Source organism: Ranitomeya imitator, chromosome 1 (assembly GCF_032444005.1).
Source record: "Ranitomeya imitator isolate aRanImi1 chromosome 1, aRanImi1.pri, whole genome shotgun sequence".
NCBI classification, from domain to species: domain Eukaryota; kingdom Metazoa; phylum Chordata; class Amphibia; order Anura; family Dendrobatidae; genus Ranitomeya; species Ranitomeya imitator.
Window position 1 is genome coordinate 656,186,646 of NC_091282.1, and position 23,667 is coordinate 656,210,312.

The 23,667-nt window shown below is 44.5% G+C and overlaps 1 long non-coding RNA gene across 1 annotated transcript; it reads right to left on the bottom strand.

Moving 5' to 3' along the window:
* Positions 1-438: 438 nt before the first annotated feature.
* On the bottom strand, positions 439-2,785 carry LOC138658014 (uncharacterized). Its single transcript, XR_011317295.1, has 3 exons — positions 2,541-2,785; positions 651-844; positions 439-515 (listed from the first exon to the last, which is right to left on the bottom strand). It is a non-coding gene; the product is annotated as an uncharacterized lncRNA (long non-coding RNA).
* Positions 2,786-23,667: the final 20,882 nt, after the last annotated feature.

Sequence of the window (23,667 nt, forward strand, 5' to 3'; positions counted from 1 at the left end):
CAGAGCAAAGTACAGCATTGTGCAGGCGCCGGGCCTCTCTGACCTTTCCCGGCACCTGCGCAATGCAGTACTTTACTCCGCCCTCAACAGGGCAGGCAAAGTACGCCTGCGCCGGAGCTGCGGCGTGAAGACCAGAAGAGGACGTCATCTGATGAAGATGGGAGGCGCCAGACCCGGACCAACAGTGGGAACGCCCCTGAGTGAGTATAATATAACGTCTTTTTTTCATGTTTTAGGATACATCAGGGGCATATCTACAGCATTCCAGAATGCTGTAGATAAGCCCCTGATGCCGATGTGACTACCTCACCCGCGATTTTGGCGGTGACAGGTTCCCTTTAAGGAGGAGGAGGAGGTGAGCTGTGACATCTCCTATTGTGACTGTTGGATCTGGTTGCCGGGGTCTACCTTCCTGTGGTTGTTACAAGTATCCTCCGCTCACCTTTCGGGGTGTTGCGCTCCTCGTCCACTTGTCTCAGGAGATTCGGTTGAACGCTCGGTCCGGCGCTGACATCCTGCAATATAATGGAAATGGCGGCTGAAGCTGCAGCACAAGGAGACACCGGAGAACGGCGGGGACAGAGCGCTCTGTAGCCGTGGACACGTGCAGTATAGCACGCGGCTGCCGGTCATGTGACGCCTGCACTCACTTTCACCAGAGGAGCGGCGCTATAGGTCAGAATATCAGAGTAGAAGCCTCGCTGTCTGATCACCGGATATTTCCGCGGGAGGACGGCGCTGATCCGCGCGGGTGACACCGGCACAAGCGACTGCGGACGCGGGATCTCCCAGTGTGGACGGGACTCCGCGGAGGATGGGGGTCGCCTGCCGTTATCTGCTCCATCTGCGCCCAACAGAGAAGACAAACATGTCCGATAACTCTACAGGACCGTGACAGCTGCAGAACATCGCCCCCCCCTCCCTCCCTCCCTGCAGAGCTTCATCGCCCTCCCTCCCTGCAGAGCTTCATCGCCCCCCCTCCCTCCCTGCAGAGCTTCATCATCGCCCCCCTCCCTCCCTGCAGACATTCATCATCACCCCCCCTCCCTCCCTGCAGAGCTTCATCATCGCCCCCCCTCCCTCCCTCCCTGCAGAGCTTCATCATCGCCCCCCCTCCCTCCCTGAAGCTTCATCATCGCCCCCCCTCCCTCCCTCCCTGCAGAGCTTCATCATCGCCCCCCCTCCCTCCCTGCAGAGCTTCATCATCGCCCCCCCTCCCTCCCTGCAGAGCTTCATCGCCCCCCCCTCCCTCCCTGCAGAGCTTCATCGCCCCCCCTCCCTCCCTGCAGAGCTTCATCGCCCCCCCCCTCCCTCCCTGCAGAGCTTCATCATCGCCCCCCCCTCCCTCCCTGCAGAGCTTCATCATCGCCCCCCCTCCCTCCCTGCAGCTTCATCATCGCCCCCCCTCCCTCCCTCCCTGCAGAGCTTCATCATCGCCCCCCCTCCCTCCCTGCAGAGCTTCATCATCGCCCCCCCTCCCTCCCTGCAGAGCTTCATCATCGCCCCCCCTCCCTCCCTGCAGAGCTTCATCGCCCCCCCCTCCCTCCCTGCAGAGCTTGATCGCCCCCCCTCCCTCCCTCCCTGCAGAGCTTCATCGCCCCCCCCTCCCTCCCTGCAGAGCTTCATCATCGCCCCCCCCTCCCTCCCTGCAGAGCTTCATCATCGCCCCCCCTCCCTCCCTGCAGCTTCATCATCGCCCCCCCTCCCTCCCTCCCTGCAGAGCTTTATCATCGCCCCCCCTCCCTCCCTGCAGCTTCATCATCGCCCCCCCTCCCTCCCTCCCTGCAGAGCTTCATCATCGCCCCCCCCTCCCTCCCTGCAGAGCTTCATCATCGCCCCCCCTCCCTCCCTGCAGAGCTTCATCATCGCCCCCCCCTCCCTCCCTGCAGAGCTTCATCGCCCCCCCCTCCCTCCCTCCCTGCAGAGGTTCATCGCCCCCCCTCCCTCCCTGCAGAGCTTCATCGCCCCCCCTCCCTCCCTGCAGAGCTTCATCGCCCCCCCTCCCTCCCTGCAGAGCTTCATCGCCCCCCCTCCCTCCCTGCAGAGCTTCATCGCCCCCCCTCCCTCCCTGCAGAGCTTCATCGCCCCCCCTCCCTCCCTGCAGAGCTTCATCGCCCCCCCTCCCTCCCTCCCTGCAGAGCTTCATCGCCCCCCCTCTCTCCCTCCCTGCAGAGCTTCATCGCCCCCCCTCCCTCCCTCCCTGCAGAGCTTCATCGCCCCCCCTCCCTCCCTCCCTGCAGAGCTTCATCGCCCCCCCTCTCTCCCTCCCTGCAGAGCTTCATCGCCCCCCCTCCCTCCCTCCCTGCAGAGCGTCATCGCCCCCCCTCCCTCCCTCCCTGCAGAGCTTCATCGCCCCCCCTCCCTCCCTCCCTGCAGAGCTTCATCGCCCCCCCTCTCTCCCTCCCTGCAGAGCTTCATCGCCCCCCCTCCCTCCCTCCCTGCAGAGCTTCATCATCGCCCCCCCTCCCTCCCTCCCTGCAGAGCTTCATCATCGCCCCCCCTCCCTGCAGAACATCGCCCCCGTCCGTCCTCATACTCACCTGTCACTCAGCTCAGCTGCCTGTCCCACACACTGCGCGCGCCGCAGCCGCCGACATCCCTCTGGCGCTCTGTCCCGCCGCAGCGCCTTCTTCCTGACTGAGTGAGCGGTCATGTGATACTGCTCAATAAGGTCATGAATATGCGCATATTCATGACCTTAATGACCGGTACCATGTGACCGCTCACTCAGGACGCGCTACAGACGGTGAGAACAGGCATCGCTGGAGGCTGGAGCAGGAGGTGAGTATCGTCTCTCTTCATGGAGGGTGGGTGGGATGCGGAGGCGGGGAGGGGCGCGGGGAGGCAGGCGGGGGGGCGGGGTTTTGCGTCGGTCGCGTTTGTGACTTAAAAAAAATAATAAAAAATCCTTGCCCAGGTGCCGCCCCCCCGCAATGTCGCCGCCCTAGGCACGTGCCCTCGAGTGCCTAGTGGCAAATACGGCCCTGATAGTATATCCCATTCAAAATAACTAGGCAGTGCGTTATTAAAAATAGTTTATAAAGATGTTATACATGAGACAATTGCAAATATGTACATGGGTAATTATAACATAAAGGGAATAAATGAGAAAAGCAACACTTACATGTTTAAAGCATGACAAGCAACCAGGCTAGTGGAGTTTTTCCATACGTCCCAGCTCATTGGGACGTGAGAAGGGCTCTTCCAGGACAGGACAAAGCAGTCCAGAAGGAGAAATCAGCAAAAAGTGACTCCTCAGAGCCTGCCAGACACTTAAAACATTAAGGCTGTGACATCACAGAAAGGCTGGCTTATCCAGACCCTCCTCTCTCTACATTCTGCCTAAACTTTAAACTATTCTCTCTGATTTCTATAACTTCACTACAAAACATGTCAGCGTCCTAAAAAGCTCATCATTCATCTCAGATTAACGTGAGCATTCTAATGAGATCAAATATGTCCTATCTGGGATACATATTTACAGAGAAAACCCTACTTCTTTACCAGATGGAGTTAGAAACCCGAGTGTCATGAGATGTGTAGCTACACCGAGTGGGACTACGAATATATATTTTCGTATTTCTAGCTTAAATCGTTTGCCTAATATCTAACAAAAACTAAACAAAGAATCTTTCATGGATTTTTGGAGCCATTTTTCCTGTTCTAGCTGGACAAGAGCTTACACAGGAAATGCCAGTCGTAAATTCCGTTCGGCCATAAAACTTCTAACCCCCACACTCTCTGAGAAGGAAAGCCAGGAATTTGCAGCTACAACTGTTACTCCAAGAAGGGGGGGCTTAGCCCACTCAGGCTAGCAAAAGAACTACTTATGATATTTCATACCATATCGTGACATAAGTATTTGGTCAGAAACAAAATTTCATCTCAATACTTTGTAATATATCCTTTGTTGGCAATGACAGAGGTCAAACGTTTTCTGTAAGTCTTCACAAGGTTGCCACACACTGTTGTTGGTATGTTGGCCCATTCCGCCATGCAGATCTCCTCTAGAGCAGTGATGTTTTTGGCTTTTCGCTTGGCAACACGGACTTTCAACTCCCTCCAGAGGTTTTCTATAGGGTTGAGATCTGGAGACTGGCTAGGCCACTCCAGGACCTTGAAATGCTTCTTACGAAGCCACTCCTTCGTTGCCCTGGCGGTGTGCTTTGGATCATTGTCATGTTGAAAGACCCAGCCACGTTTCATCTTCAATGCCCTTGCTGATGGAAGGAGGTTTGCACTCAAAATCTCACGATACATGGCCCCATTCATTCTTTCATGTACCCGGATCAGTCGTCCTGGCCCCTTTGCAGAGAAACAGCCCCAAAGCATGATGTTTCCACCACCATGCTTTACAGTAGGTATGGTGTTTGATGGATGCAACTCAGTATTCTTTTTCCTCCAAACACGACAAGTTGTGTTTCTACCAAACAGTTCCAGTTTGGTTTCATCAGACCATAGGACATTCTCCCAAAACTCCTCTGGATCATCCAAATGCTCTCTAGCAAACTTCAGATGGGCCCGGACATGTACTGGCTTAAGCAGTGGGACACGTCTGGCACTGCAGGATCTGAGTCCATGGTGGCGTAGTGTGTTACTTATGGTAGGCCTTGTTACATTGGTCCCAGCTCTCTGCAGTTCATTCACTAGGTCCCCCCGCGTGCTTCTGGGATTTTTGCTCACCGTTCTTGTGATCATTCTGACCCCACGGGGTGGGATTTTGCGTGGAGCCCCAGATTGAGGGAGATTATCAGTGGTCTTGTATGTCTTCCATTTTCTAATTATTGCTCCCACTGTTGATTTCTTCACTCCAAGCTGGTTGGCTATTGCAGATTCAGTCTTCCCAGCCTGGTGCAGGGCTACAATTTTGTTTCTGGTGTCCTTTGACAGCTCTTTGGTCTTCACCATAGTGGAGTTTGGAGTCAGACTGTTTGAGGGTGTGCATAGGTGTCTTTTTATACTGATAACAAGTTTAAACAGGTGCCATTACTACAGGTAATGAGTGGAGGAAAGAGGAGACTCTTAAAGAAGAAGTTACAGGTCTGTGAGAGCCAGAAATCTTGATTGTTTGTTTCTGACCAAATACTTATTTTCCACCATAATATGCAAATAAATTATTAAAAAAACAGACAATGTGATTTTCTGGATTTTTTTTCTCAGTTTGTCTCCCATAGTTGAGGTCTACAAGCAACTGTAGATTACAGACGCCTCTCATCTTTTTAAGTGGTGGAACTTGCACTATTGCTGACTGACTAAATACTTTTTTGCCCCACTGTATATACAGAATAATACAGGTGCTGAGAATTACACCCAGTATACAGGACAGGAGAAGTGGTACTGTGCAGTGTATATATACAGAGTAATACAGATACTGAGAATTACACCCAGTATACAGGACAGGAGAAGTGGTACTGTGCAGTGTATATATACAGAATAATACAGACACTGAGAATTACACCCAGTATACAGGACAGAAGTGGTACTGTGCAGTGTATATATACAGAATAATACAGATACTGAGAATTACACCCACTATACAGGACAGGAGAAGTGGTACTGTGCAGTGTATATATACAGAATAATACAGATACTGAAAATTACACCCAATATGCAGGACAGGAGATGTGGTACTGTGCAATGCATATACAGAATACAGATACTGAGAATTACACCCAGTATACAGGACAGGAGAAGTGGTACTGTACAGTGTATATATACAGAATAATACAGATACTGAGAATTACACCCAGTATACAGGACAGGAGAAGTGATACTGTGCAGTGTATATATACAGAATAATACAGATACTGAAAATTACACCCAATATGCAGGACAGGAGAAGTGGTACTGTGCAATGCATATACAGAATACAGATACTGAGAATTACACCCAGTATACAGGACAGGAGAAGTGGTACTGTACAGTGTATATATACAGAATAATACAGATACTGAGAATTACACCCAGTATACAGGACAGGAGAAGTGGTACTGTGCAGTGTATATATACAGAGTAATACAGATACTGAGAATTACACCCAGTATACAGGACAGGAGAAGTGGTACTGTGCAGTGTATATATACAGAATAATACAGACACTGAGAATTACACCCAGTATACAGGACAGAAGTGGTACTGTGCAGTGTATATATACAGAATAATACAGATACTGAGAATTACACCCAGTATACAGGACAGGAGAAGTGGTACTGTGCAGTGTATATATACAGAATAATACAGATACTGAGAATTACACCCAATATGCAGGACAGGAGAAGTGGTACTGTGCAATTCATATACAGAATACAGATACTGAGAATTACACCCAGTATACAGGACAGGAGAAGTGGTACTGTACAGTGTATATATACAGAATAATACAGATACCGAGAATTACATCCAGTATACAGGACAGGAGAAGTGGTACTGTGCAATGTATATATACAGAATAATACAGATACTGAGAATTACACCCAGTATACAGGACAGGAGAAGTGGTACTGTGCAGTGTATATATACAGAATAATACAGATACTGAGAATTACACCCAGTATACAGGACAGGAGAAGTGGTACTGTGCAGTGTATATATACATAATAATACAGATACTGAGAATTACACCCAGTATACAGGACAGGAGAAGTGGTACTGTACAGTGTATATATACAGGATAATACAGGTACTGAGAATTACACCCAGTATACAGGGCAGGAGAAGTGGTACTGTGCAGTGTATATATAGAATAATACAGATACTGAGAATTACATCCAGTATACAGGACAGGAGAAGTGGTACTGTGCAATGTATATATACAGAATAATACAGATACTGAGAATTAGACCCAGTATACAGGATAGGAGAAGTGGTACTGTGCAGTGTATATATACAGAATAATACAGATACTGAGAATTACACCCAGTATACAGGACAGGAGAAGTGGTACTGTGCAATGTATATATACAGAATAATACAGATACTGAGAATTAGACCCAGTATACAGGACAGGAGAAGTGGTACTGTGCAGTGTATATATACAGAATAATACAGATACTGAGAATTACACCCAGTATACAGGACAGGAGAAGTGGTACTGTGCAATGTATATATACAGAATAATACAGATACTGAGAATTAGACCCAGTATACAGGACAGGAGAAGTGGTACTGTGCAGTGTATATATACAGAATAATACAGATACTGAGAATTACACCCAGTATACAGGACAGGAGAAGTGGTACTGTGCAATGTATATATACAGAATAATACAGATACTGAGAATTACATCCAGTATACAGGACAGGACAAGTGGTACTGTGCAGTTTATATACAGAATAATACAGATACTGAGGATTACACCCAGTATACAGGACAGAAGAAGTGGTACTGTGCAGTGTATATATACAGAATAATACAGATACTGAGAATTACATATAGTGTAGACCATTCCTAGGAGTAAGAAACAATGAACATGAGCTCCTGAGTTTCCATCATTTTATACCTTGTAATGAGTCAACTGTAAGACAAAACCTGGAAAAACTCAACTCCGTGGAACATAAAAGTGATCTGGACTGAACTGGACTTTACATTTTATGAAAAAAGGAAGAATTGGAGGATTTAAAGGACAAAACAAGAATCTCCTGGAGGACACATACTGGAAGCAGCCGACATCATACATCTGACATCCTGATACCTGGACCTATAGAAGGTAGGAGAATTCTTTAACTACAACACAACCTATAGACTTGCTACAAATTAATCTTCTTAGAAACAAGGATTATAATTAACATATAACTACAAAATGGAAAACACAAATTTAGAACATGTAAATGAACAAAGGCCGGAGCCAGAGACACAGGAATGCTGGGGGCCAGATCAGGAGATAACACAGGGGAGCAATAAACCCAAGATGGACTACGTTAGAGAGAATCCAGAGACTCTTTATGCAGATTTCACAAAGAAAGAACCAAAAAGAAAAACCAATGTATTATTCTATACAGAACAACCCTCAGCCTGGCACACTGCGCTGTGCAAACGATACAAACATGTATCTAAATCCAACATTAATGGTGTCCAGCAGATTAAAATTACCAGCCAAGCAGATGAGGACACCAATGCGCTCACCATACTCCTATACAAAAATGGCACAGTCATGGCGCAGGGGACGGAGGAGATTCTGCAGCAATTTGAAAATTGTTTCTCCGATATCAAAGAGCAGGCACAAACCTATAAAGGACTACAAGCCCCAGCAGCTACCTCTAATGCTCACATAGGGATTCCCAGACAGAGCCGCCTAACCCCCGACACTTCACACCTCTCGCCCGATAACATCAGAGACTTCTTATCTCAACTAGAAAGAGACTTGGTCTAACTGAAATTTGAATGTGAAAGAAACTCACAAAGCAACGCAAATTACCAAGCAGCAAATGACACAGCCACTCAGAAAATAAGGGAGGAAATGTGTGAAATGAAGTGTCAATACAAGGCAGCACTACAGGAAATGGGAGAGCTGAAAAAAGACAATGATCAACTCCGAAAGGAGATTAGAGAATTAAAAGCCCATAGCCCTGGTCATCTGAACCAGCAGGGGGCAACGAAAACAAGCCAGAGAGCAGACAATATGGCCAGCACTGAACAGAATGTAGAGACACCAAACAGCATTAAAATAATAACCAACAATATGATGGAAGAGAGAAAAGAACCAGCCACCAGCAAAGCCAGCACCACAGACCCCCATCAGCAGCACCGTAGCCCACCCAAGACATCACAAAGTCCTGATACTGTCCTAATAATGGACTCAAATCCTGAAACCAGAGAGATGGAAGAGAGAACAGAACCAGCCACCAGCAAAGCCAGCACCACAGACCCTCGTCAGCAGCACCGTAGCCCACCCAAGACATCACAAAGTCCTGATACTGTCCTAATAATGGACTCAAATCCTGAAACCAGAGAGATGGAAGAGAGAACAGAACCAGCCACCAGCAAAGCCAGCACCACAGACCCTCGTCAGCAGCACCGTAGCCCACCCAAGACATCACAAAGTCCTGATATTGTCCTAATAATGGACTCAAATGGGAAGTACCTAAATACACAGCGGCTATTCCCAGGAAAACAGGTCCGTACAATCCGCTGTGCAAGTATTGAACAGGTGACAGAGGTCATCAGTAGACCACGGTTTACCAACCCAAAGCACATTATTATACACACGGGTACGAACAATCGGCCAGACCAGCAGATCGCAGAACAACTGATCAACCTGGCAAAGATGGCAAACCTAAAATTCCGGGACAGTAAAATCATTCTGTCATCGCTGCTTCCAAGAAAGGACATACCCAGGCAAACCACCCAAGCCATCAATGCAGAACTGACTGAAAAGATCAAGACTGTGCCAAACGTGACCCTGGCACAACACCTCTCCATAAACAACAGTCACCTGCACGATGATAAACACCTCAACAAACAAGGGGTCAGCCTCCTGGCCAAAGAGCTGAAGGACATCGTGCTAAACAGAGACCCCGGGCCTGGATTCAACAGTGGCCATAATCACACTGAAAGACCCCCGAGAACGATAAAGCAGAAAACCCCAAGGCTACCTCCTGAAGCTGGAAACAAAGCTCTTCACCCAGTGTCAGACCATCGGAGGTGGAGACCTCCACCGAGGAGACCACCAAGCCCACACAGATACATGCAGAGCAGAGATAGGGATGAGATAATAAACCTGCTCAATGCACTGCACAGAATAATAATGTGACCGGATGGAACCAAGCACCGCTATAAAACTGTCAGAAATCCAGTTTGTCCCACACAGCCATACTCATTACAAGGTATATACACACAAACCACACAGAAGAATGTCTTCACTTACAATCAGCAGCTGGAATATCCAGGGTCTCAACGCCTCAACCTTTGGATCTAAAACAAAGGACCCTGATTTTATACAAAGTATGAAAAATATAGACATTCAGATCCTCCTGGAAACATGGACCAGAGCCGAAAACGAATCCCTGGTGCCTATTGGATACAAGGAATTCTTGGTCCATGCCCAGAAAAATAAAAACATCAAACAGGGCCGGGGCTCAGGAGGAGTAGCGATCTGGTATAAAGAGGAGCTCCACCAGTACATCAAACCGGTGAAGAAAGGAGGCAGCCACATATGGATCAGAATCAGCAGCTCCATCCTCACCTGTCAGTCTGATGTCCACCTCTGTGCCACCTATATACCACCGCCAGAGTCCCCCTACTTCAATCCAGACTGCTTCGAGATCTTACAAAGAGAAGCTGCCCATTATCAGGCCCTGGGCAAAGTTCTCATCTTTGGAGACCTCAATGCAAGAACAGGGAGAGAGAGAGACTTCCTGACCACGGATGGAAACATCTACATACTTGGAGCAGAGAATGACGGCCAAGACCCTGTACACACTGAGAGAAACAGCTATGACAGTACAGTCAACAAAAGTGGCAGAAAGCTCCTGAACGTATGTAAAAGTTTAGGACTTCATATCCTTAATGGACGAAGCAAGGGTGACTCCTTAGGAAGGTATACACTAAACTCCCATGTAGGGAGGAGTGTAGTTGATTATGCCATTACAGACCTGAACCTGGCAGATGTCAGCGCCTTCATAGTCACCCCACAAACACACCTGTCAGACCACAGCCAACTTCTTCTGTACATGAAATCTACAGAGAAACCATCCACTCAGAAGCCACAGCAGAGCGGCCTCTTCACCCGGCCTCCATCCTATAAATGGTCCAAAATGTCGGCACTAAGATATAAAGAAGCTTCCAGCAGACCTGAAATACAGCGGATGCTCCACCACTTCTACAACCTTGAGTACATGCCAAACCCAGAGGGAGTGAACCAAGCAGCAAAGGACCTCAACAATATATTCTACGCAATGGCCAGACTGTCCGACCTTAAAAAAGTCGACTACAAGAGACCAAAAGAAACACAGGTCAATGGCTGGTTTGACAGAGAATGTAAAGCTGTATGGAAGACCCTGAGAACAGCCTCCAACAAGAAACACAGAGACCCCAACCACCTGGGTCTGAGGGAAGCCTATGACTCCATACAAAAGCAGTACAAAACCATCCTCAGGAGGAAGAAGCAGAGTTACATCTCTACGAAGCTCAATCAACTCCAAGACGCCCTCCAAGACAACTCCTTCTGGGAACTATGGAACCACATGGGCACCAAAGACAAGAAAAACAACAACCATATCCAAAATGGCAACCTCTGGCTCCAATACTTCAGAGACCTCTATAAAGACATTCCAAAGGAAGGACTAAGCCAAGAACAGGAAAACATAATGGCGAAACTAAAAGCAATGGAGGAAAAAATCAAAAACTTCCAAAACCCGGTGGATACACCTATAACACTACAGGAAGTAACCGAGAGACTCTCCTCCATAAGAAGTAGAAAAGCCGGTGGCCTAGATGGAATCCTACCAGAAATGCTGAAGTACAGCCCACCAGAAATACAGGCTGCAATGGTTAAACTCTTCAATATTGTACTGAGTGCCGGCTACTTCCCTCGTACCTGGAACCAAGGCCTCATCACACCCATCCACAAGAGTGGGGACAGGTATGACCCAGCCAACTACAGAGGCATATGCGTCAGCAGCAACCTGGGAAAACTGTTCAACAGTATCCTGAACAAGAGGATCCTCACCTTCCTCACCGAGCACAACGTCCTCAACAAGAGCCAAGCAGGGTTCATGCCGAACCACCGCACCACTGACCACATCTATACTCTGCACAGCCTCATTCAGAGACACATCTACAATACAAAGAATGGGAAGATATACGCCTGCTTTGTGGACTTTAAAAAGGCCTTTGATTCAGTGTGGCACCCGGGCTTATTCCTGAAACTGCTGGAGAGTGGAATAGGAGGAAAGACCTACGATGTCATCAAAAGCTCCTACACCGAGAGCAGCTGCAGCGTGAGTGTGAGCGGCAAAAGAACGGCTTTTTTTCCAGCAGAGCCGCTGTCACGATATGGTATGAAATATCATAAGTAGTTCTCTAGCCTGTGTGGGCTAAGCCCCCCTTCTTGGAGTAACAGTTTGTAGCTGCAAATTCCTGGCTTTCCTTCTCAGAGAGTGTGGGGGTAGAAGTTTTATGGCCGAACGGAATTTACGACTGGCATTTCCTGTGTAAGCTCTTGTCCAGCTAGAACAGGAAAAATGGCTCCAAAAATTCATGAAAGATTCTTTGTTTAGTTTTTGTTAGATATTAGGCAAACGATTTAAGCTAGAAATACGAAAATATATATTCGTAGTCCCACTCGGTGTAGGTACCCATCCCTTTAAACTCGGGTTTCTAACTCCATCTGGTAAAGAAGTAGGGATTTCTCTGTAAATAGGTATCACAGATAGGACATATTTGATCTCATTAGAATGCTCACGTTAATCTGAGATGAATGATGAGCTTTTTAGGACGCTGACATGTTTTGTAGTGAAGTTATAGAAATCAGAGGAAATAGTTTAAAGTTTCCTCAGAATGTAGAGAGAGGAGGGTCTGGATAAGCCAGCCTTTCTGTGATGTCACAGCCTTAATGTTTTAAGTGTCTGGCAGGCTCTGAGGAGTCACTTTTTGCTGATTTCTCCTTCTGGACTGCTTTGTCCTATTGTCCTGGAAGAGCTGAGTACATCCCATGGACTGGGAGGTATGGAAACTGCACTAGCCTGGATGCCTGCAATGCTTTTAATATGTGAGTGTTATCTTTTCTCATTTATTCCCTTTATGTTATAATTACCCTTGTACATATTTGCAATTGTCTCATGTATAACATCTTTATAAACTATTTTTGATAAGGCACTGCCTAGTTATTTTGAATGGGATATACTATTATATATTAGTTCTTCTCCATGCTCTAAAAGCCGTACCCTGTCTCTGAAGGGAAATACGCTACTGTTACTGTTGTGTTGGGTTAGCTTCGGACCCGTTTAATCGAAGCTGGTGGCAGCGAAAGTGTGCTGACGGTTGGATTATGCTGAAGCAACTGCGGGTTTGATAATTATTGTTCCTGCCTGTGTGGGAGTAGTTATCGCGTCGCTGCAGCGTGCCCAATAGCCAGTACATAGCAGGCAGCCTTTCTGGCGACTAATTACCCAGGGTGCAGTACCTAATCTGACCTGAGAGTAAGGGGGGCGCCAGAGAGCTGCAAGTGTTAAGTGGAACTGTAAGCGGGATATACATAAATCCCTGCAGTTCGTGGTATATAGAAAAGCAGTGGGATACCTAGAATAAGCCCCTGCTGTAAACTAAGAGGTCAATAGCCTTGTGTGTGGTTTTTCATCACAGCGTGGAGTGGAGGGATAACTAAGATAAGCCCCCTGCACATGTGATAGCCGTCTGTTGGCCTAAAGTCACCCCAACCCGTGACGTAGGGGTGACGGTCACGGTGTGACTCCTGACCAATTGGTGGCAGCGGTCAGGGGAATCGTGACAGCCGCGGAGTAAGACAAGGCTGCAGCCTAAGCCCAACGCTCTTCAACATCTACATCAACGAGCTGGCTACCGCCCTGGAATCCTCCTCAGCACCAGGTCTCACCCTCCACGACGCCCAGGTGAAATTCCTGCTGTATGCAGATGACCTGCTGCTGCTGTCACCAACCGAGAAAGGCCTCCAGGACAACCTGAAAATCCTAGAGAAATTCAGCTCTACCTGGGCCCTACCGGTCAACCTAAAGAAAACCAACACCATGGTGTTCCAGAGGAGAAAGAGAAGATCAGACCAACACCCATCATTTATCCTCAACAACTGCGACCTCACAGGAACGGACAAATATACCTACCTGGGCCTAGAGATTCACCGGTCAGGGAACTTCAAACAAGCCATAGAGACCCTGAAAGACAAGGCCTGCAAAACCTTCTATGCCATCCGAAGGACACTCTACCATCTGAAGCCACCAGTGAGGGTCTGGCTAAAAATCTTCGACTCCATCATCGCCCCAATCCTCCTGTATGGCAGCGAAGTCTGGGGTCCTCACACCTACCCAGACTGGTCAAAGTGGGACTCCAGTCCAACAGAAATATTCCACCTGGAATTCTGCAAGCACCTTCTCCAGGTCCATCGGAGCACCTCCAACAGTGCTTGTCGGGCCGAGCTGGGCAGATTCCCTCTACACCTAACAGTTCTAAAGAGGGCGCTGTCATTCCGGGCTCACCTGCATAGGAGCAATCCAAGCTCCCATCACCATAAAGCCCTGATACATGAAGGTGAAACAGAAAAACCAGAACCCCCGGAACAGCCCAGCCAAACCCAACCGGAGCAGAACACCAATCACAACAACCTGACAAAAGCCGGAATTAGGAAGATGGCAGATGAAGGCCAGGAGAGGTATGTCAGTGACTGGAAGAATGATATCATCAGCTCACAGAAACTGACCATGTACCGGAGCCTACAGAGAGACTACAGACTGGCCCCATATCTGGAGAAACTCCCGGACCCCAGAGACCGCCAGATCCTGAGCCGATATAGACTCAGTGCCCACAGTCTGGCCATCGAATGTGGCCGACACAGGCAGAGCTACAAGCCCAGGGAGGAAAGACTGTGCCAACACTGTGATCAGGAGGCCATAGAGGACGAAACCCACTTCCTGCTACACTGCTCCAAATACTCAGCAGTGAGGGACACTCACTTCAGGAGACTCTCACATCTCTTCCCAGACTTCATCACCATGAAGGAGGAAGAGAAAACATATATCTTGCTGGGAGAAGAAGAGAGAGCAGTGGAGATAGCAGCGCGGTATGTGAGCGAATGTCATAGACTGCGAGAAAGAGAACTATGATGCCATGGACTATAGCCCCCAACCTGGACCTGCCCCATCCACCTCCCCTATGCCATGGACTATAGCCCCCACAATGGACCTGCCCCATCCACCTCCCCTATGCCATGGACTATAGCCCCCAACCTGAACCTGCCCCATCCACCTCCCCTATGCCATGGACTATAGCCCCCAACCTGGATCTGCCCCATCCACCTCCCCTATGCCATGGACTATAGCCCCCAACCTGGATCTGCCCCATCCACCTCCCCCCACAGCTCCTACCCAACATCCCCTCAGTCCCTATCCCTATTGCCTCTATACACTTGCTTTGGCAAAACTGATGTGTATTTGGTCCTGCCAATAAAGCTTCTTTGAATCTTGAATCTTGAATCTTGAATTACACCCAGTATACAGGACAGGAGAAGTGGTACTGTGCAGTGTATATATACAGAATAATACAGATACTGAGAATTACACCCGGTATACAGGACAGGAGAAGTGGTACTGTGCAGTGTATATATACAGAATAATACAGATACTGAGAATTACACCCAGTATACAGGACAGGAGAAGTGGTACTGTGCAGTGTATATATACAGAATAATACAGGTACTGAGAATTACACCCAGTATACAGGACAGGAGAAGTGGTACTGTGCAGTGTATATATACAGAATAATACAGGTACTGAGAATTACACCCAGTATACAGGACAGGAGAAGTGGTACTGTACAGTGTATATACAGAATAATACAGATACTGAGAATTACACCCAGTATACAGGACAGGAGAAGTGGTACTGTACAGTGTATATACAGAATAATACAGATACTGAGAATTACACCCAGTATACAGGACAGGAGAAGTGGTACTGTACAGTGTATATACAGAATAATACAGATACTGAGAATTACACCCAGTATATAGGACAGGAGAAGTGGTACTGTACAGTGTATATACAGAATAATACAGATACTGAGAATTACACCAAGTACACAGGACAGGAGAAGTGGTACTGTGCATTGTATATATACAGAATAATACAGATACTGAGAATTACACCCAGTATACAGGACAGGAGAAGTGGTACTGTACAGTGTATATATACAGAATAATACAGATACTGAGAATTACACCCGGTATACAGGACAGGAGAAGTGGTACCGTGCAGTGTATATATACAGAATAATACAGATACTGAGAATTACACCCAGTATACAGGACAGGAGAAGTGGTACTGTGCAGTGTATATATACAGAATACGGTAATACAGATACTGAGAATTACACCCAGTATACAGGACAGGAGAAGTACTGTGCAGTATATATATACAGAAAAATACAGATACTGAGAATTACACCCAGTATACAGGACAGGAGAAGTGGTACTGTGCAGTGTATATATACAGAATAATACAGATACTGAGAATTACACCCAGTATACAGGACATGAGAAGTGGTACTGTGCAGTGTGTATATATACAGAATAATACAGATACTGAGAATTACACCCTGTATGCAGGACAGGAGAAGTGGTACTGTGCAGTGTATATATACAGAATAATACAGATACTGAGAATTACACCCAGTATACAGGACAGAAGAAGTGGTACTGTGCAGTGTATATATACAGAATAATACAGATACTGAGAATTACACCCAGTATACAGGACAGGAGAAGTGGTACTGTGCAGTGTATATATACAGAATCATACAGATACTGAGAATTACACCCAGTATACAGGACAGGAGAAGTGGTACTGTGCAGTGTATATACAGAATAATACAGATACTGAGAATTACACCCAGTATACAGGACAGGAGAAGTGGTATTGTGCAGTGTATATATAGATTAATACAGATACTGAGAATGACACCCAGTATACAGGACAGGAGAAGTGGTACTGTGCAGTGTATATATACAGAATAATACAGATACTGAGAATTACACCCAGTATACAGGACAGGAGAAGTACTGTGCAGTGTATATATACAGAATAATACAGATACTGAGAATTACACCCAGTATACAGGACAGGAGAAGTGGTACTGTGCAGTGTATATATACAGAATAATACAGATACTGAGAATTACACCCAGTATACAGGACAGGAGAAGTACTGTGCAGTGTATATATACAGAAAAATACAGATACTGAGAATTACACCCAGTATACAGGACAGGAGAAGTGGTACTGTGCAGTGTATATATACAGAATAATACAGATACTGAGAATTACACCCAGTATACAGGACAGGAGAAGTGGTACTGTGCAGTGTATATATACAGAATAATAAAGATACTGAGAATTACACCCAGTATACAGGACAGGAGAAGTGGTACTGTGCAGTGTATATATACAGAATAATACAGATACTGAGAATTACACCAAGTATACAGGAAAGAAGAAGTGGTACTGTGCAGTGTGTATATACAGAATAATACAGATACTGAGAATTACACCCAGTATACAGGACAGGAGAAGTGGTACTGTGCAGTGTATATATACAGAATAATACAGATACTGAGAATTACACCCAGTATACAGGACAGGAGAAGTGGTACTGTGCAGTGTATATATACAGAATAATAAAGGTACTGAGAATTACACCCAGTATACAGGACAGGAGAAGTGGTACTGTGCAGTGTATATATACAGAATAATAAAGGTACTGAGAATTACACCCAGTATACAGGACAGGAGAAGTGGTACTGTGCAGTGTATATATACAGAATAATACAGATACTGAGAATTACACCCAGTAGACAGGACAGGAGAAGTACTGTGCTGTGTATATATACAGAATAATACAGATACTGAGAATTACACCCAGTATACAGGACAGGAGAAGTGGTACTGTGCAGTGTATATATACAGAATAATACAGATACTGAGAATTACACCCAGTATACAGGACAGGAGAAGTGGTACTGTGCAGTGTATATATACAGAATAATACAGGTACTGAGAATTACACCCAGAATACAGGACAGGAGAAGTGGTACTGTGCAGTGTATATATACAGAATAATACAGATACTGAGAATTACACCCAGTATACAGGACAGGAGAAGTGGTACTGTGCAGTGTATATATACAGAATAATACAGATACTGAGAATTACACCCAGTATATAGGACAGGAGAAGTGGTACTGTACAGTGTATATACAGAATAATACAGATACTGAGAATTACACCCAGTATACAGGACAGGAGAAGTGGTACTGTGCATTGTATATATACAGAATAATACAGATACTGAGAATTACACCCAGTATACAGGACAGGAGAAGTGGTACTGTGCAGTGTATATATACAGAATAATACAGATACTGAGAATTACACCCAGTATACAGGACAGGAGAAGTGGTACTGTGCAGAGTATATATACAGAATAATACAGATACTGAGAATTACACCCAGTATACAGGACAGGAGAAGTGGTACTGTGCAGTGTATATACACAGAATAATACAGATACTGAGAATTACCCCCAGTATACAGGACAGGAGAAGTGGTACTGTGCAGTGTGTATATACAGAATAATACAAATACTGAGAATTACACCCAGTATACAGGACAGGAGAAGTGGTACTGTGCAGTGTATATATACAGAATAATACAGATACTGAGAATTACACCCAGTATATAGGACAGGAGAAGTGGTACTGTACAGTGTATATACAGAATAATACAGATACTGAGAATTACACCCAGTATACAGGACAGGAGAAGTGGTACTGTGCATTGTATATATACAGAATAATACAGATACTGAGAATTACACCCAGTATACAGGACAGGAGAAGTGGTACTGTGCAGTGTATATATACAGAATAATACAGATACTGAGAATTACACCCAGTATACAGGACAGGAGAAGTGGTACTGTGCAGTGTATATACACAGAATAATACAGATACTGAGAATTACCCCCAGTATACAGGACAGGAGAAGTGGTACTGTGCAGTGTATATATACAGAATAATACAGATACTGAGAATTACACCCAGTATACAGGACAGGAGAAGTGGTACTGTACAGTGTATATTTACAGAATAATACAGATACTGAGAATTACACCCAGTATACAGGACAGGAGAAGTGGTACTGTGCACTGTATATATACAGAATAATATAGATACTGAGAATTACACCCAGTATACAGGACAGGAGAAGTGGTACTGTGCAGTGTATATATACAGAATAATACAGATACTGAGAATTACACCCAGTATACAGGACAGGAGAAGTGGTACTGTGCAGTGTATATATACTGAATAATACAGATACTGAGAATTACACCCAGTATACAGGACAGGAGAAGTGGTACTGTACAGTGTATATTTACAGAATAATACAGATACTGAGAATTACACCCAGTATACAGGACAGGAGAAGTGGTACTGTGCACTGTATATATACAGAATAATATAGATACTGAGAATTACACCCAGTATACAGGACAGGAGAAGTGGTACTGTGCAGTGTATATATACAGAATAATACAGATACTGAGAATTACACCCAGTATACAGGACAGGAGAAGTGGTACTGTGCAGTGTATATATACAGAATAATACAGACAGTGAGAATTACACCCAGTACACAGGACAGGAGAAGTGGTACTGTGCAGTATATATACAGAATAATACAGATACTGAGAATTACACCCAGTATACAGGACAGGAGAAGTGGTACTGTGCAGTGTATATATACAGAATAATACAGATACTGAGGATTACACCCAGTATACAGGACAGGAGAAGTGGTACTGTGCACTGTATATATACAGAATAATATAGATACTGAGAATTACACCCAGTATACAGGACAGGAGAAGTGGTACTGTGCACTGTATATATACAGAATAATACAGATACTGAGAATTACACCCAGTATACAGGACAGGAGAAGTGGTACTGTGCAGTGTATATATACAGAATAATACAGATACTGAGGATTACACCCAGTATACAGGACAGGAGAAGTGGTACTGTGCAGTGTATATATAGAATAATACAGATACTGAGAATTACACCCAGTATACAGGACAGGAGAAGTGGTACTGTGCAGTGTATATATACAGAATAATACAGATACTGAGAATTACACCCAGTATACAGGACAGGAGAAGTGGTACTGTGCAGTGTATATATACAGAATAATACAGACAGTGAGAATTACACCCAGTATACAGGACAGGAGAAGTGGTACTGTGCAGTATATATACAGAATAATACAGATACTGAGAATTACACCCAGTATACAGGACAGGAGAAGTGGTACTGTGCAGTGTATATATACAGAATAATACAGATACTGAGAATTACACCCAGTATACAGGACAGGAGAAGTGGTACTGTGCAGTATATATACAGAATAATACACATACTGAGAATTACACCCAGTATACAGGACAGGAGAAGTGGTACTGTGCAGTGTATATACAGAATAATACACATACTGAGAATTACACCCAGTATACAGGACAGGAGAAGTGGTACTGTGCAGTGTATATATACAGAATAATACAGATACTGAGAATTACACCCAGTATACAGGACAGTAGAAGTGGTACTGTGCAGTGTATATATAGAATAATACAGATACTGAGAATTACACCCAGTATACAGGACAGGAGAAGTGGTACTGTGCAGTGTATATATACAGAATAATACAGATACTGAGAATTACACCCAGTATACAGGACAGGAGAAGTACTGTGCAGTGTATATATACAGAAAAATACAGATACTGAGAATTACACCCAGTATACAGGACAGGAGAAGTGGTACTGTGCAGTGTATATATACAGAATAATACAGATACTGAGAATTACACCCAGTATACAGGACAGGAGAAGTGGTACTGTGCAGTGTATATATACAGAATAATAAAGATACTGAGAATTACACCCAGTATACAGGACAGGAGAAGTGGTACTGTGCAGTGTATATATACAGAATAATACAGATACTGAGAATTACACCAAGTATACAGGAAAGAAGAAGTGGTACTGTGCAGTGTGTATATACAGAATAATACAGATACTGAGAATTACACCCAGTATACAGGACAGGAGAAGTGGTACTGTGCAGTGTATATATACAGAATAATACAGATACTGAGAATTACACCCAGTATACAGGACAGGAGAAGTGGTACTGTGCAGTGTATATATACAGAATAATAAAGGTACTGAGAATTACACCCAGTATACAGGACAGGAGAAGTGGTACTGTGCAGTGTATATATACAGAATAATAAAGGTACTGAGAATTACACCCAGTATACAGGACAGGAGAAGTGGTACTGTGCAGTGTATATATACAGAATAATACAGATACTGAGAATTACACCCAGTATACAGGACAGGAGAAGTACTGTGCTGTGTATATATACAGAATAATACAGATACTGAGAATTACACCCAGTATACAGGACAGGAGAAGTGGTACTGTGCAGTGTATATATACAGAATAATACAGATACTGAGAATTACACCCAGTATACAGGACAGGAGAAGTGGTACTGTGCAGTGTATATATACAGAATAATACAGGTACTGAGAATTACACCCAGTATACAGGACAGGAGAAGTGGTACTGTGCAGTGTATATATACAGAATAATACAGATACTGAGAATTACACCCAGTATACAGGACAGGAGAAGTGGTACTGTGCAGTGTATATATACAGAATAATACAGATACTGAGAATTACACCCAGTATATAGGACAGGAGAAGTGGTACTGTACAGTGTATATACAGAATAATACAGATACTGAGAATTACACCCAGTATACAGGACAGGAGAAGTGGTACTGTGCATTGTATATATACAGAATAATACAGATACTGAGAATTACACCCAGTATACAGGACAGGAGAAGTGGTACTGTGCAGTGTATATATACAGAATAATACAGATACTGAGAATTACACCCAATATACAGGACAGGAGAAGTGGTACTGTACAGTGTATATATACAGAATAATACAGACACTGAGAATTACACCCAGTATACAGGACAGGAGAAGTGGTACTGTGCAGTGTATATATACAGAATAATACAGATACTGAGAATTACACCCAGTATACAGGACAGGAGAAGTGGTACTGTGCAGAGTATATATACAGAATAATACAGATACTGAGAATTACACCCAGTATACAGGACAGGAGGAGTGGTACTGTGCAGTGTATATACACAGAATAATACAGATACAGAGAATTACCCCCAGTATACAGGACAGGAGAAGTGGTACTGTGCAGTGTGTATATACAGAATAATACAAATACTGAGAATTACACCCAGTATACAGGACAGGAGAAGTGGTACTGTGCAGTGTATATATACAGAATAATACAGATACTGAGAATTACACCCAGTATATAGGACAGGAGAAGTGGTACTGTACAGTGTATATACAGAATAATACAGATACTGAGAATTACACCCAGTATACAGGACAGGAGAAGTGGTACTGTGCATTGTATATATACAGAATAATACAGATACTGAGAATTACACCCAGTATACAGGACAGGAGAAGTGGTACTGTGCAGTGTATATATACAGAATAATACAGATACTGAGAATTACACCCAGTATACAGGACAGGAGAAGTGGTACTGTGCAGTGTATATACACAGAATAATACAGATACTGAGAATTACCCCCAGTATACAGGACAGGAGAAGTGGTACTATGCAGTGTATATATACAGAATAATACAGATACTGAGAATTACACCCAGTATACAGGACAGGAGAAGTGGTACTGTACAGTGTATATTTACAGAATAATACAGATACTGAGAATTACACCCAGTATACAGGACAGGAGAAGTGGTACTGTGCACTGTATATATACAGAATAATATAGATACTGAGAATTACACCCAGTATACAGGACAGGAGAAGTGGTACTGTGCAGTGTATATATACAGAATAATACAGATATTGAGAATTACACCCAGTATACAGGACAGGAGAAGTGGTACTGTGCAGTGTATATATACTGAATAATACAGATACTGAGAATTACACCCAGTATACAGGACAGGAGAAGTGGTACTGTACAGTGTATATTTACAGAATAATACAGATACTGAGAATTACACCCAGTATACAGGACAGGAGAAGTGGTACTGTGCACTGTATATATACAGAATAATATAGATACTGAGAATTACACCCAGTATACAGGACAGGAGAAGTGGTACTGTGCAGTGTATATATAAAGAATAATACAGATACTGAGAATTACACCCAGTATACAGGACAGGAGAAGTGGTACTGTGCAGTGTATATATACAGAATAATACAGACAGTAAGAATTACACCCAGTATACAGGACAGGAGAAGTGGTACTGTGCAGTATATATACAGAATAATACAGATACTGAGAATTACACCCAGTATACAGGACAGGAGAAGTGGTACTGTGCAGTGTATATATACAGAATAATACAGATACTGAGGATTACACCCAGTATACAGGACAGGAGAAGTGGTACTGTGCACTGTATATATACAGAATAATATAGATACTGAGAATTACACCCAGTATACAGGACAGGAGAAGTGGTACTGTGCAGTGTATATATACAGAATAATACAGATACTGAGAATTACACCCAGTATACAGGACAGGAGAAGTGGTACTGTGCAGTGTATATATACAGAATAATACAGATACTGAGGATTACACCCAGTATACAGGACAGGAGAAGTGGTACTGTGCAGTGTATATATAGAATAATACAGATACTGAGAATTACACCCAGTATACAGGACAGGAGAAGTGGTACTGTGCAGTGTATATATACAGAATAATACAGATACTGAGAATTACACCCAGTATACAGGACAGGAGAAGTGGTACTGTG